This window comes from Saccopteryx leptura, chromosome 2, assembly GCF_036850995.1.
Source record: "Saccopteryx leptura isolate mSacLep1 chromosome 2, mSacLep1_pri_phased_curated, whole genome shotgun sequence".
In the NCBI taxonomy this organism is placed as follows: Eukaryota; Metazoa; Chordata; class Mammalia; order Chiroptera; family Emballonuridae; genus Saccopteryx; species Saccopteryx leptura.
In genome coordinates this window covers 299,251,803-299,267,581 of record NC_089504.1, presented here as the reverse complement: position 1 = coordinate 299,267,581, position 15,779 = coordinate 299,251,803, and the positions used below count along the sequence as shown (strand labels likewise).

Below are 15,779 nucleotides of genomic sequence, written 5' to 3'. Positions count from 1 at the left end.
AAATAAATGGAAAGCCAGGAATGTTTGTGGTTTGAGTATGTGCAATGAAAGCATAACGTCTCTTCTTTGATCTTGCTCTACATGATTATTAGATTGATAAAAAATATATAGACATAGATATAATCTTTATTATGATTGTAGGCAAATGATAATGGTTATGTTTTAGTCTTTTTATAACTAAAATGTAGATAATTATTCACACCAGAAAGGCACTGTTTTCTCCCCACTTTCTTGCTTCCAAATCTCCAATAATTTTTTTTTAATATTGTGGTTTAAAAACATAAAATTTACCATCTTAATTATATAGTTCAGTAGTATTCTTTTAATTAGTGGTTAAAGGTGCTTATTAATATCAGTGAGAAAGCTAGTATATTAAAAACAGTCTAGAACCTAGTATTAAATTGACTTTGTTTATCAACATTTTCCTAAGAATAGTTGAGCACACGAGTTGACTGAAAACCTCAATGTTCCTTTAAAAAATGCATTTTTGCTATTAAAACATTTCCTTTAAAATATTGTATGTAAATAATTTTTCAACAGACTAGAATTACATTTCTTTAAGATGTGCCTATATCAGCGTTCCCTTGTATGATGAAAGGAGCAATCACTACAGTGTAATAATTATCTCTTCTTCCTAAGGAGTAATTAGGAATGCAACCCTGAATAACTAATGGTGTGTAAATTACTGCTGGTGTCCCAAGGATCCAGTATCTCACACATTCTTCTTTTCAAAAGGTTTTTTTCTTTGATCACGATGCCTCATTTATGCCATCAAATATAGGATTCACCCCTTCTTTTACAGCTGATGCTGCTTGTTTGGAATAAAGTAACGGAAGTTTATTGACTTCTGGGGAAAGATCTAATTTAAAGAATTAAAAAAATATTCTCCCTCTAAAAAAATGTAAACTCTCCCCTACATGAATATAAAAATGAATTAATATATATAGCTCTTATGAATTTACATAAATACTTTCCACCATGACAATTATCATAAATATATTCTAGTTAGGAAGACATTTTGTGTTTTAGGTATTTTTTTAATTTATTTAATGTATTTTTGAATAAGTAATATATACAGATATTATGTTCAAAGAATATAATAAAATAAATGAATATTTCTATTTTCCCTTGTCCTATAACCACCATGACTATTTCTTGTATATTTTGCTGGTATAGTTATTCATATTCAAGGTGACATGGCTGTTTGTGTATATATCCACATCCATAGCTACAGCTACATTTATATCCATATATTTCTACACTGATGACTTTATGCTGTATGCACAATTGTGCACTTTGCTGTGTTACTTGACATTATATGAGTACACATTTTACCCCTGTCCATTTTTAACCATTGCATAGTATTCTAGTGCATGTAACTGTTGAATATACATTACATACAATATCTGAGATTTATTTAACAATTCAGTAGCCCAGTGCCTTACTGTGCTGAACACTTATGTTCTTTTTAATCTTTTGCTACTATAATCACTACAAGAGGTATTTTTATACAAATGTTACTTCACAAAATACCAATGTATCTGCAAGATGCATTCCTGAAATTAGTATTGTTGAGTCAAAGGTTCTGTGAATTATAAATTATGATGGATGTTTCCAAATCGCTCTCCACATAAATTATAACATTTAGCATGACAAACAGTAATTAATATATGTGTCTATTACTCTTCACATTCACAAACAGTATGTTTTATGTTAAAAGTACTGTATCTTTAGTCAAGTGCCTGCTTAATTAAGTATGATTATGATGTTTTGTATCTGTAAAAAATATTGCTTTTCTCATTAAAAATATCAACTGCCCTGCATTCTTGGAGTCATATTAGAATTTGAAGAAACAATTAAGCACAATTTGCTGTTAAATCTGGTGAAGAACTACATTAGAGATTTCAACTCTCTGACTTCTCTGGAATACAACAATACAATCATATGGAAAAGGGCATTAAAATAATTGCTAATTATAAACATTTGTTGAGCACTAACTATAAGAAACACTGTAAAAAAAACCCTCAGAATTGGACATGGTCTAAATACACTTAAGCCACAATTTAAAGCAGAGTAGAGAGAACATATATAAAAACACACCTATTAAATAATGCTTGTTAACTTTTTCTAAACAAAGTTAATGATTCCCTTTTCCATAGTGCTCTACTTATACAGGGTCAGACAAAAGTAGGTTTACAGTTGTTTGCCTGAAAAATAATACAATAATTAATGAATAATACAAGAATAAACTGTTTCATGTACCCACAACTATAAACCTACTTTTGCTCACCCTGTATTGCCCCCCTTCTCACTGTGTACTGTTTCTCTCTACTGACCTCTCAGAAACCCTTCTGGACTGTGCACCCTTGAGGTCAGGCCTTGAGTTTTCATGTATCCTCAACTTTACCATAAGAAATACTACCCAGTAAGGTGTAACTACTGCTTGCTTTATGAATAAATGCATACTGAGCAATGTCTCTTTTTAAACTCACAATAATTCTATAATGTAAATAATATAATTGCTTTAGATGAGTTCATTGACCTCTGTAATGAACAACTTATTCTAGGGCACTTAGTTAGTTGCAGAGGCAGAATTTATGTCTTAAGTTTTTCTGAGCACGATCAGGCGGTGGCACCGTGGATAGAGTATCGGATTGAGACACAGAGGACCCAGGTTCAAAACCCCGAGGTTGCCAGCTTGAGTGCTGGCTAATCTGGTTTGAGCAAGGCTCACCAGCTTGAGTCCAAGGTCGCTGGCTTGAGCAGGGGGGTCTCTCGATTTGCTGCAGCCTCCCAGTCAAGGCATATATGAGAAAGCAATCAATGAACAACTAAGGAGACTAAGGAGCCAAAAGAAAAAAATTGATGCTTCTCATTTCTCTCTCTTCCTGTCTGTCGGTCCCTATCTGTCCCTCTCTATCTCTCTCTCTGTCTCTGTCAAAAAAAAAAAAAAAATGTTTCTGGCACCAAACTCAAGCTTTGGATGAAAGGGGAGATACTAGTTGGTAGGGGACAAATGAACTAATGAAGACAGCTCTCAGGCCCAATTTCAATCACTGAGTGGCCCTTTTTCCAAGTTCTGCCAAGTCACTGAGATTTGGTCTTAAATCTTTCCCTTACTGAGCTTCGACTATTCCACTGTCCCTGGGGGTTTCTTCTCCATGAGAAAGGATTATAGAGATGGTGAGTTTCTTTAGCCATTTCTGTTTGCTGTTACCAAAAATACACCCTCTATATATGCTAATCACTAAGAGAAAGAAGATGGTATAAAAATTATAAGAAGGTGAGGAAATTACAAAGGATCTGGAAATCTTAAATGTTGTTTTTCTTTTGTGGTATATCTCTGTTTCTTCTGCTCTCTAAATTCAGCCCATGTCTAGTTCCTCCCTCCAAAAGAAAGAACTGAAATTATAATTAAAATGGACAATTGTTTTGAAGTGGTGAGTGTTTCCAAACACCAAACTTAAAAAACCACATAGGGTTCATCTCCATTTGCCTCAAACATAATCCAGTTACTATAATTTTCAGAAATGTCTTCAGGTTCTCAAGATCCAGTCTCCCAGACCACACAAGAAAAACTAGGTTTCTTTTTTTTTTTTTAAATATTTTATTTATTGATTTTTTTTTTTTTTTAGAGAGAGAGGAGTGAGAGAGAGAGAGAGAGAGAGAGAGAGAGAGAGAGAAGGGGGAGGAGCAGGAAGCATCAACTCCCATATGTGCCTTGACCAGGCAAGCCCAAGGTTTCGAACCGGCAACCTCAGTGTTCCAGGTCGACGCTTTCTCCCACTGCGCCACCACAGGTCAGGCCAAACTAGGTTTCTGATTAGCTATCTCCATTATCACAGTCTCTACATTGTGAATTAATAAGGAGTCTATCTCTCCATTTAAAAAAAATAATTTTAATCACTGAGGATTATAAACAGCTGATTCAAGAAGCATGGAGCTAGATCAGTGGTCAAGAAACTTTTTGGCTGAGAGAGCCATGAGTACCACATATTTTAAAATGTAATTTGGCCCTGGCCGGTTGGCTCAGCGGTAGAGCGTCGGCCTAGCGTGCGGAGGACCTGGGTTCAATTCCCGGCCAGGGCACACAGGAGAAGCGCCCATTTGCTTCTCCACCCCTCCCTCTCTCCTTTCTCTCTGTCTCTCTCTTCCCTTCCCGCAGCCAAGGCTCCATTGGAGCAAAGATGGCCCGGGCACTGGGGATGGCTCTGTGGCCTCTGCCTCAGGTGCTAGAGTGGCTCTGGTCGCAACATGGCGATGCCCAGGATGGGCAGAGCATCGCCTCCTGGTGGGCAGAGCGTCATCCCATGGTGGGCGTGCCAGGTGGATCTGGTCGGGCGCATGCGGGAGTCTGTCTGACTGTCTCTCCCTGTTTCCAGCTTCAGAAAATGCAAAAAAAAATTAAAAAAAATTAAAATGTAATTCTATGAGAGCCATATAACAACCCGTGTACGTTATGCATTATTCAATAAAAATTTGGTGTTGTCCCGGAGGACAGCTGTGATTGGCTGTAGCTACCCGCAACCATGAACATGAGCGGTAGGAAATGAATGGATTATAATACATGAGAATGTTTTATATTTTTGTTATTTTTTTAATTAAAATTTGTCTGCGAGCCAGATGCAGCCACCAAAAGAGCCACATCTGGCTCACGAGCCATAGGTTCCCAACCCCTGAGCTAGATGAACTCAACCAGAATATCAAAGTTAGAAGAAATCTTGAATAATTTCTACAAACAAAGAAATTTTACAAAATATTTTTGGCTCCCAAGTTCTTTCATTACTCTTATTATAATTTGCATTCAATATATAAAACTTTAAGTTGAGTTCTGACAATCCATTTGTCTTTATTTAATTTTTATGTACTCATAAACATGAAACCTAATTGAATCTAAACACAATGTCGATTAATATCCTTTATTTCTTAATGAAATATCTTTTCCTTTTGGAGAAAAGTTAGTTTCCTGTTCTGTCACTCTCTCGTTCTTTATCTTCTTCTCCCTCTCCTCCTCCTCCTCTTACTCCTTTTCTTCTTCCTCTTCCTTCTTCCTTTTCTCCTTTCTCTTTCCTGTCTCTCTCCCTCGCTGTGCCTCCTTCTTTCTCCATCTATTTACTTAAAATAGGCATTCATTGTCCTACTTATCTTAAAGAAATTTTCTTCTCTGTAATTAATTTCACTTTTTAGTATCTATTTATTACAAAAAATGCTATATGATTTAAAAAACAATCCTACTAGTTCTAACATGCAACTAATAATGAATTTCTTAGATAATAACCTAGGTCTATATTTTAAAAAAATCACAAGCCTACATATTTTGATTATATCTGAGAAAGAAAGTCTTCTTTAGACTTGTAATCCATAATTCTGCCCCTAATTAATTATAAGTGAATGAGAGAGTCCTTGAACATTTGTAAACTCATTTTCCTCAACATTTAAATAACATTAATATAACCTAATAATTTCTAAAAAATTAAAATACAATTCATAGTGACTTTGTAGTATTACTAAGAGATTTTTTTTTTTTTTTGTATTTTTCTGAAGCTGGAAATGAGGAGAGACAGTCAGACAGACTCCCGCATGCGCCCGACCGGGATCCACCTGGCACGCCCACCAGGGGCGACACTCTGCCCACCAGGGAGCGATGCTCTGCCCCTCCAGGGGGTTGCTCTGCCGTGACCAGAGCCACTCTAGCGCCTGGGGCAGAGGCCAAGGAGCCATCCCCAGCGCCCGGGCCATCTTTGCTCCAATGGAGCCTTGGCTGCGGGAGGGGAAGAGAGAGACAGAGAGGAAGGGAGGGGTGGAGAAGCAAATGGGCGCTTCTCCTATGTGCCCTGGCCGGGAATCGAACCTGGGTCCCCCGCACGCCAGGCCAACGCTCTACCGCTGAGCCAACCAGCCAGGGCTAGTATTACTAAGAGATTAAAAGTTAAATTATAAAAACACAGTAGTGACTTGTAAGAAACGCCATTCCAGTTGGAACACATGGACTTTTGTTCTGGAGCTGCTGTAATAGACTGTACGTACAAAGTTCATGAGAGTTTAATCCTTCCAGGTTTCAGGTCTTCTAATCTACATGGATTTCTGTTATTTTAAAAACCTTAGGGAAATATCAAAATTCAAATTCAAAACCAGCCAAAATTCATTAGTGTATACGGGAGGCACAGAGCGAACACAGTGGCCCAGGTCCTCTCCTCCTGCATCGGGCAACCTTTCCATATCCACACAGTCGCAGGTCCTCTCCACTGTGCCCACCAGGCTGCTGGGACTTGTCTGCCCCTCTCGGGATCCCTTCCTCTTCTCCATCGTGCAGTGACTGTGCTCTGGCTTTCCCCCCTCGTCTATCTGATCACATGCTTCTTCGCTATTTGGATGTGTTTCTATGAACTTACTATACATTCCTCCATCTTCTTCTTTCCCCTCACTTGCAGCTCTGCATTTAGTGTTCACTTCTATCTCTCCATAATTCAGCTCCCATTTCTCTTCATCTTTTAAATTTCTCTCCTGTCTTCTTTTTTTTAATTTTATCTGTACGATCCAAACTCATTTATCCTAATCTGTGCTTATTACCTTGGCTTATTCATTCTTTTAATTCTAAATGTTTATTGGGATTCTGCTATGGGCCATCAGGCTTTTATGTCTTCATGGGTACAAAATACTAGAGAAAAAACTATGCCAGAGAAAACAAAAGAGATTTTTAAATTATATCCTTTGCTAGAAATATAAAATTATTCATCCACTTATTCTTTCAATAAAAAATAAAAAACAACTAACAGCCATTGGTAATAATACAACTGAATATTAAAGAAACATGGACATGACTGCATAAGTAAGGCAAAATTCTTGTTATAACCCAGGGGTTGGGAACCTATGGCTCGTGAGCCAGATGTGGCTCTTTTGATGGCTGCATCTGGCTCACAGACAAATCTTTAATAAAAATAATAATAATGTTAAAAATATAAAACATTCTCGTGTATTACAATCCATTCATTTCCTACTGCTCATGTTCATGGTTGTGGGTGGCTGGAGCCAATCACAGCTGTCCTGTGGGACAACACCAAATTTTTATTGGATAATGCGTAATGTACACGGGTCGTTGTATGGCTCTCACGGAATTACATTTTAAAATATGTGGCATTCATGGCTCTCTCAGCCAAAAAGTTTCCTGACCCCTGTTATAACCTATATATATATATAAAAGAACCATATTCATATTTATGTGCATTCCTAAGTATCCCCATATATCATATACATGAGAATAAAATATATATGTTCTGGTCAATGTTGCCACTAAATTCATTAAAAGATGAGTATATTTCCATGTTAAGTGAGCATAGAACTATAAACATCATATAGAATACACACACAGAGGTGAGTGTTAAAACTAATGAAAATTTACAGGGAAATTAATCTGTAAAAGTGCATGACCAATATTGTGCTGAACAGCAATTAGACATGAAAAGAAACCCATTCCTGTAAATAAAAATAATTAGCATTTTTTTTTTTACCACATGCACATCTGTCGACAAATCCTTGCCTTATTAACTTGACTAGGAACAAAAAAAGCCTTAGTTTCAGTATGGTAATAAACTAATTAATTGCTTTTCTAACAAAACATAAACGTGTTTGTAAAAAGAGAGGTAAAGAGGAGAAGACTCGAGGAGGGCAGGCTGCACAGAAAACACTTTCTTTCAGCAGGAAAATAAGAATGATGGCTGTGATCCGTGGGTCACTGTGGAACGGTAGTACAGACAATGATTGTGATGATATATCCTCCACCTTCCGAAAGCCACAGCAGCTGTGATTTAACTCTTTGAGGGTACTGTCCTCACACCTCCAGCCAGTCACCGAGTGCTGTTTCAGGGCAGTGAGAGCTGTCAGGCATTCTGGGGCTAGCACAGTGACAGCAAACACTGAGTTCTGAATAGTGCTATGATGTTCACTTAAGGCAAATTATAATCACAGACTTCAAATTCAGATAGAGTGGTACCTTGACACACAAGCACTTTAAATCACGAGCATTTGAGAGATGAGCAGTCACTTGCAGGATTTTTTGCTTTAAGTCACGAGCAGATATTTGAATCATGAGTGTTGGGCAAATGAGTTTGTAAAATTTGGGTTTTTTTATTTTGCTCACTTTTACTGTTAAAAATGGCGCTGGGCAGCCACGTGTGTGTGTGTGTGTGTGTGTGTGTGTGTGTGTGTGTGTGTGCGCGCGCGCCGCGCGCACCCTTGCCCTCAGAGCAGGGCAGTTGATTGCAAATTGTGGATTACCTTCCTGCTTGGGGAAGACCATTCTTATGCTAATGTTTGCTGGAGAAGAGGTTTTGGCACCAGAAAAGTTTTAAAAAGGAGAGAAGAATAAGGAGGAAGAGAAGAAGCCATGATGGCAGAGGGAGAGCAGGGAGGATACAGAGTGCTGAAGGAGGAACCAAGATGGCAGGGAAAGAGAGAGAAGCCAAGATGGCAGGGTGCTGAAGGGGAAGCCAGTTTGTACAGAGAGGAGAAGGGAGAGGGTGTGCAGATGGGGAATCAGAAGTGGCTGAGACTGGTGGGGGCCTTTGATTCTAGGAAAAAATGAGAGAAGATTCTCCTGGTTGTGAAATCAGAGAATGTGTCAGTGGCTTTGGGACGCCTATGTATATTTGCTCGTTGGCCAGTACAAGTCTTGATTAAAGGAATGGCCCACCATTTTTTGGCCCACTGTTTCTTTACCATCTGCCTAAATCTAATAGGAACCTGCATGTGTACGGCCATGACGGCCGTGACTACTGGCCATACATTTGGCATAGTTTGTGGCAGGATTCAGATCAGATCAGTATGGAGTCATCACCACCCTTGAGGGGTGGGTTAGAGGACTGGTTGTTGTTATGGTTCCCCATGGCTGTCCTTTTGAGGACCATGGGCTGGCTGATTTTTACAGCCCTGCGGAGAAAACTGGGAGCTCTGTGCAAGAGCTTGCCTGAGGCCTGCTAACTGAGGAGTGAAAGGAGTTGGAATGGCCATGGGAGAAAGAGATGCAGATCCTGGAACTGGAACAAACGCTGGGGAAGGAGGCCTACTGGGTTTGCGAGTTACACCTAGAAATGGAGTAGTCTCTGGAGAAGAAATTACAGGTTTGTGATTTGCAGTTTGCCCTGGAAGTTGTGGAGAGCTGGCAGCCGCAGGAAACTAAGCTGGAGCCATTCTGGTGGAGTGGCTCTGAGTCAGCGGGAGCAGGCATTTCCAGCTCATCTTCTGAGGATGAGGAGATTGGGGCTAAAATTGCCATCTGAAAACTCCAGAAGGTAAAAGCCCAGTGACAAAGAGTATCTACTAAGCCCTGGTAGGTTTGCTATGATTATGGGACACAGGGGTGGATGGCAGCATGCTCTCTGGAGCAGAGGTGGAAATGTTGGCCACCATTGCCATGTGCTCCCCACTAGGATAGCAACTTAAGAGCTGCCAGGATGGCAGGGTTGAGGGGAAAGGCTTGAGGCCCCATATGTGTGAACTGACTCTTGGGCTGCAACCAGAGGGGGGCACCAGCTCTCTTGTTGGATAGACATGTGGCTTTTGGACAATATGAGAGACCCTGATGGAGGGGGGAGCAGGTCTGGTTAAAATGGTATGACTTATGCTGTTGCTGTAATTATTTTTGTGTGATGTACCTAATTCTTTGCACAAGAATACCTGTGGTGTGAACTGCAAAGTGAGTAAAAGGGTTGGAATGTTGGGCAAATGAGTTTGTAAAATTTGTGTTTTTTGAGTTTGCTCACTTTTATTGTTAAAAATGGTGCTGAGCAGCTGTGTTTGAAATTGCTTATTAGCTTCCTGCTTAGGAAGGGCCATTGTTATGCTAATGTCTTCTCCCCCTCTGCCAGCGTCTTCACCTGACCTTGAAGGTAAATACACTTCATAAACCAGTTTATTTCTTTATATTCTCTCTTATTATGTATATCTATATGTATTTGTTATTTATAAAGTACATTTTCTTATTTAAAAGCATGTAAAACAAAAAATTTGTGTGGTTTTGGGTCTGGAACAAATTAATTGCATTCCCAATAATTTAAATGGGGAAATTCAATTTGACACAAAAACAAATTGAGTCACGAACTCAGTCATGAAACAAATTAAACTTGTGTGTCAAGGTACCACTGTCTAGTTCATCAGTGGGGATAGTCACTATGTATAGAGTCACTGTGTATAAGAGTAGCGCTAACAGAAAAAAACTCAAAGCATACTAGAAGTCAAGTTCAATACGTAGTAGTATAGAGATTAAGACTTCATGATGCTTCAGATGAAATAAATATTCTCAGCTTAACATCATTTTCAGTGAACACTATCATTTAGGCCATTTCTTAAAACTCTGTGTATCAGAGAAAAAGCCCTGAAAGTTTAAGGAAAAAAACGGCTCTTCGAGTTTTCTTTCTGTAAGATCAAATACACTTTTAGAAATAACCTTAAGAGGGAAGGATAAAAAACCAAAGTGAGCCTTTATTTTTGTTAGCGGAAAATGCACTTTTCTTATGATTTATAGTCATTCTGTACTGAATCTCTTTGCTGAGACAAAAACAAAATTCCTCTTTTCTGCACAGGTAGGATTGCTGTAAACTGCCTTGAATTTGGTTCAAAATAGCTTCTTCATTTAGAAACTGAGCACTCTAGGTTCCTGCTCCCCATAAAATGGAAGCTGTGTGACAATTTATATATCTTGGAGTGGGGAAGGTCTTTCACTACATGTAAGTAGGGAAAGAAATCAGAAAGAAGGTTGATGAGAAATTTGACTTCATACAAAACAAATGTAAAGAGAGTCGACACAAATCACAATAAATAAAACTGAAGGAGGCCTGGCCGGTTGGCTCAGCGGTAGAGCGTCGGCCTGGCGTGAGGGGGACCCGGGTTCGATTCCCGGCCAGGGCACATAGGAGAAGCGCCCATTTGCTTCTCCACCCCCCCCCCTTCCTCTCTGTTTCTCTCTTCCCCTCCCGCAGCCAAGGCTTCATTGGAGCAGGGATGGCCCGGGCGCTGGGGATGGCTCCTTGGCCTCTGCCCCAGGCGCTGGAGTGGCTCTGGTCATGGCAGAGCATCGCCCCCTGGTGGGCAGAGCGTCACTCCTGGTGGGCCTGCCGGGTGGATCCTGGTCGGGCGCATGCGGGAGTTTGTCTGACTGTCTCTCCCAGTTTCCAGCTTCAGAAAAATACAAAAAAACAAACAAACAAACAAACAAAAAACTGAAGGACAGATATTTCATATTAAGTGTCATAATTGACAAAATCTCCAATAGAGAGATTATTTTTAAGTAAGATGTCTTCAGTCATGATTGCATCTCAGAGTGAAACAAGTCTGAGCTATTGGGAAAAGGGGGAAAGGAGCTATTGTGGAAGAAGAGGAACGAGTTAGGAGTCAGGCTATGGAGATCAAAGATGCTGAGCCCATAGTGTGGCTGTTGTGTGGCGAATGCTTTTCAAGTTTTTTTTCATTGTTCACTTAGAAAGAGAGAATCACGGTACTGGGTTGTATTAAATGTACCACATATGGTTGCAGGAAAATCTTAGGTCAGATAACCATAGGGAAAGGTTTGGACTGCAAAATAATTTCAGCAGATCTGCTAAAATTCCTAGTGCTATATTTTCATCTCTCTGAGGTGAAACGATTTCCTAGTCCAGATCTTCATAAAAATCTACAAGACTACAGATCCTGCTGGTGGGTGCTGACAACACAGATCTGTTTTCTCACCTCCGATCCTTCCTAAAGGAGAGGAAAACTGGAACATGCTATGTGTCTACTATACAAATAAACACTAAGATATCTGGCCACTGAAAATGAAACCCAACTTTAACGTGCCATTTATTGCATGACCAGCCTATAAGAAAACTTTTATAGCAGTGGGCACAGGGCTACAGTTCTGTTTAATCTCTTCAGTCAGTTAGGATGTCTGGAACTATTTCTAAATTTGTACCTGTTTTTACTAAACCAATTTCCAGAGCCATTTAACAGCATATAACAAACTCCCTTCTCAAAGCAGATCACTGCAGGAGGAAGAGAGAGATTCAGGGAAGTCATAGGACATAGACAATGTCTACAGAGAGGCAGAACAACTTCGTAGGAGAAAAACAAACTAGCAACCCAGAGAACAGAATAACTATTCCTTTTCTCTCCCTTTTCAGATAATGTTAATGACTGGTTATACCAATGTGACCAAAATAAGTCTGATTTTAACTTAGACATTTAGACAAGACCAAATCTCAGACAGCAAACACAACTGTTAGCATTTAGAAGAATTATTGACAAGTTATTTTTAGTTTAGGATGTATTAGGAGAAGGGGTATATATTAGACACACAAAACATTTCTGTAGAAGGCCTTGATTTTAAGCAAAAGTGTTCTAAATTAACTTCCAAATATAGGAGCTGGCTTCTGACAGAAATGAGTGTTTTCCAGTAAACAGAACTTACAGCCGTCATAAAATTAAGTTATTTGCTGTGATATGCATATCCCTCTCATTGTGGAAAGACAAACATTTTCTGACCATAAGAGACATTTAGTTTAGTTGAGACAAATCTGGATGCTGTCATCTAGACCAGAAATAAAATCTTTGCTAATAATTTCTTTGCTTTGATATATTTTATACAAACATAAAGTATTATAGAAATTAAAAATGGCCATTTCTAAATAAATAAATAAAAATAATTAAAATTTAGCCTGACCTGTGGTGGCGCAGTGGATAAAGCGTTGACCTGAAATGCTGAGGTTGCCAGTTCAAAACCCTGGGCTTGCCCGGTCAAGGCACATATGGGAGTTGAAGCTTCCTGCTCCTCCCCCCCTTCTCTCTCTCTCTCTCTCTCTCTCTCCTCTAAAATAAATAAATAAATAAAAATAATTAAAAATGGCCATTTCTGGTATTTTGTTCTTTTCTAGAAGTTTGGAAATTGATTTTTAAATCATTTATATTAACAGTTTTCTTGGTAAAGTTAACAGTTATATTATTTATAGTATCTACCCTTCTAGAATGGTCAAATTTGGTTTGACCATTAATATCTGGGCCTCAGAAATGAACTAAATTCTAGTATCTGACTAATACTATCCCAGTAGTGCTAAAACAGGATGTCCCTGATACAGATAGCTTTCTCACATACTGTATAGTGGTCATCTGATATTCTCATCATACTCTCTTTATATATACTATTCTGAAATTCTATCCTAACCTTTAACTATTACCCTACATTCTCAAACACCCTTATGAATTTTTCATTCTGTTTCTTACGAACTAGGACATAAGTTAGTTAATCTTTGAATGTATCTCACTTTAAAAACATATATATGTTCATTGAAGTTCACTTTGAGATGACTTTTAGTGGGATAGTATCAGAAAATAAACCTAGATGACATATGTTTTTCCTAGACTATGCCCTGAAAATAGCTAATAAAATAATAACATATAAAAATAATAAGATTATACAATAAAGTATTTTATTTTAAATATTTCTTGCATTCATATCATTAAAAATAAATATACCATGGAAACATTCTCTATTTTTGAAAGTAGGTAGTAATTATTTTTGTTTCACTCACAGTTAATGTATGTAAAGATTCTTGCATAATTAATAATTTTGTAGTGTGCTGTGTGTGTATAATATAGATTAAGAAGTATATTTAAAATCAATTTTTGAAAGAAGTTATTGTTCATATTTATCAGGTTATAAGCATGATTGGTCTTTAAAGGGACTTTGGCTTCTAATGTGATAGAATGATTCCCCCAAATTCTGAAATAGTGTGAGCCATTTATTTTCCTAAAGACCCCCCAAAGATATATTTAAAATGAAACACTATATAGTTTAAGATATAGCTTTCTATTACTTTGATCAAATCATGCACACCCGTGGCAACAGAGATTGCTTTTACAGTTGAGTATTATATACTTCTAAGTTAATAATTTTGAGAAAAATATGGAAACATAAACCGTATAATGAAGTTAACTCCTCAAATTAAAATATTTCTTATTCTATGTTGAGGGATAGAAAGTGCAACCTATATACAGAGCCCACTTTTACATTTTATTCTTATTATAATAATGTCAGTCACTTACAAGGCGAAAATTAATATTCTCAGTTCCTTGCTTAGGGACAAAAATATTGGTATGTGTAATAACAGACTGGCTTTATAAGGTCTCACCTTGTTTGGTGAAAGATTCCAATATTTGTTGCTCTAATTTTGTCATTCCTTTAATTAGTGAACTTTTCACCCCACACCTACTACATGCAGAACTTGGTCCCATTGCACCTGGAACGATTTTGTGACATATCTTATGAAATGACACGCTCTTGAACCTGAAGAGCACCATATATTAGATGTTATTGTTGTAGAGTAGAAAAATACATTAAAAAATTTCTGACACTTATTGTGGAAAAAAGCATGTGATCTGGTATTCAAAAGATATGATTAAATTCTTAGTTGTTTTGTTTTACAGAGGTGTAATCTTGGCAAATTCCTTAACCTCTTGGAAATACAGTTGTTTCATCTACAATTGACTACTTCATAGAGAAATAGTTAGATTTAAATAGATAATCATGTGAAAATGTTATTTAAATTTTGCAGTAGTTTCTAAAGTTTCACTGTTATAATAAATTATTATTCCTGCTTAAAGAGGTAGACTATCTAACAGAAGAGAAAATTAATCCCTTCAACTGCACTGACACATCTTTATTTCTCTTTAAAGTATTTCACAAAAGCCATGTAATGTATTTCATATCATTAAACATTTATATAAGGGAATGTTTTATAAAACTAAAAAATTGTATATATAAAATATTATAAATTATATGTTATATAATAAATTTTTTTTTGTATTTTTCTGAAGTTGGAAACAGGGAGGCAGCCAGACAGACTTTTGCATGTGCCCGACTGGGATCCACTGGGCATGCCCACCAGTGGGCAATGTTCTGCCCATCTGGGGCGTTGCTCTGTTGTAACCAGAGCCATTCTAGCACCTGAGGCAGAGGCCATGGACCCATCCTCAGCGCCCAGGCCAACTTTGCTCCAATGGAGCCTTGGCTGCGGGAGGGGAAGAGAAAGACAGAGAGGAAGGAGAGGAGGAGGGGTGGAGAAGCAGATGGGCGCTTCTCCTGTGTGTTCTGGCCGGGAATCGAACCCGGGACTCCTGCACACCAGGCCAACGCTCTACCACTGAGCCAACCAGCCAGGGCCTATAATAAAATTTTTATACAATGAAGTTTATGTTTTAAATATATAGAAAGTTCTGGATACAGAATTCTCTTTGAGGGCAATATCAATATCTTTGATCCTGGGATGTATTTGTGATATAATAGGGAAAAGATTAAAAAGAAAAAAGAAAAAAGGGTAAGAGCAGCTCTCATAAGAATATAGAGAAAATAAAGCACTTTAGAAAGAGGCTTCTAGGCCCTGGTCGATTGGCTCAGTGGTAGAGCGTCAGCCTGGCATTCAGGAGTCTCGGGTTCGATTTCCAGCCAGGGCACACAGGAGAAGCGCCCATCTGCTTCTCCACCCCTCCCCCTCTCCTTCCTCTCTGTCTCTCTCTACCCCTCCTGCAGCCAAGGCCCCATTGGAGCAAAGTTGGCCCAGGCGCTGAGGATGGCTCTGGTTGCAACAGAGTGATGCCCCAGATAGGCAGAGCATCGCCCCCTGGTGGGCATGCTGGGTGGATCCTGGTCAGGCAGATGCGGGAGTCTGTCTGACTGCCTCCCCGTTTCCAACTTCAGAAAAATACAAAAAAAAAAAAAAAAAAGAGGCTTCCACAGCAAAACTCCAGAATTATTTTAA

At 38.5% G+C, this 15,779-nt stretch overlaps 1 protein-coding gene across 1 annotated transcript in view; it reads right to left on the bottom strand.

Annotated features, from left to right (window-relative positions):
• Positions 1 to 15,779, bottom strand: part of KCND2 (potassium voltage-gated channel subfamily D member 2) — a 532,786-nt gene that overhangs the window by 102,964 nt on the left and 414,043 nt on the right. The gene's annotated exons all lie outside the window — the stretch shown is intronic.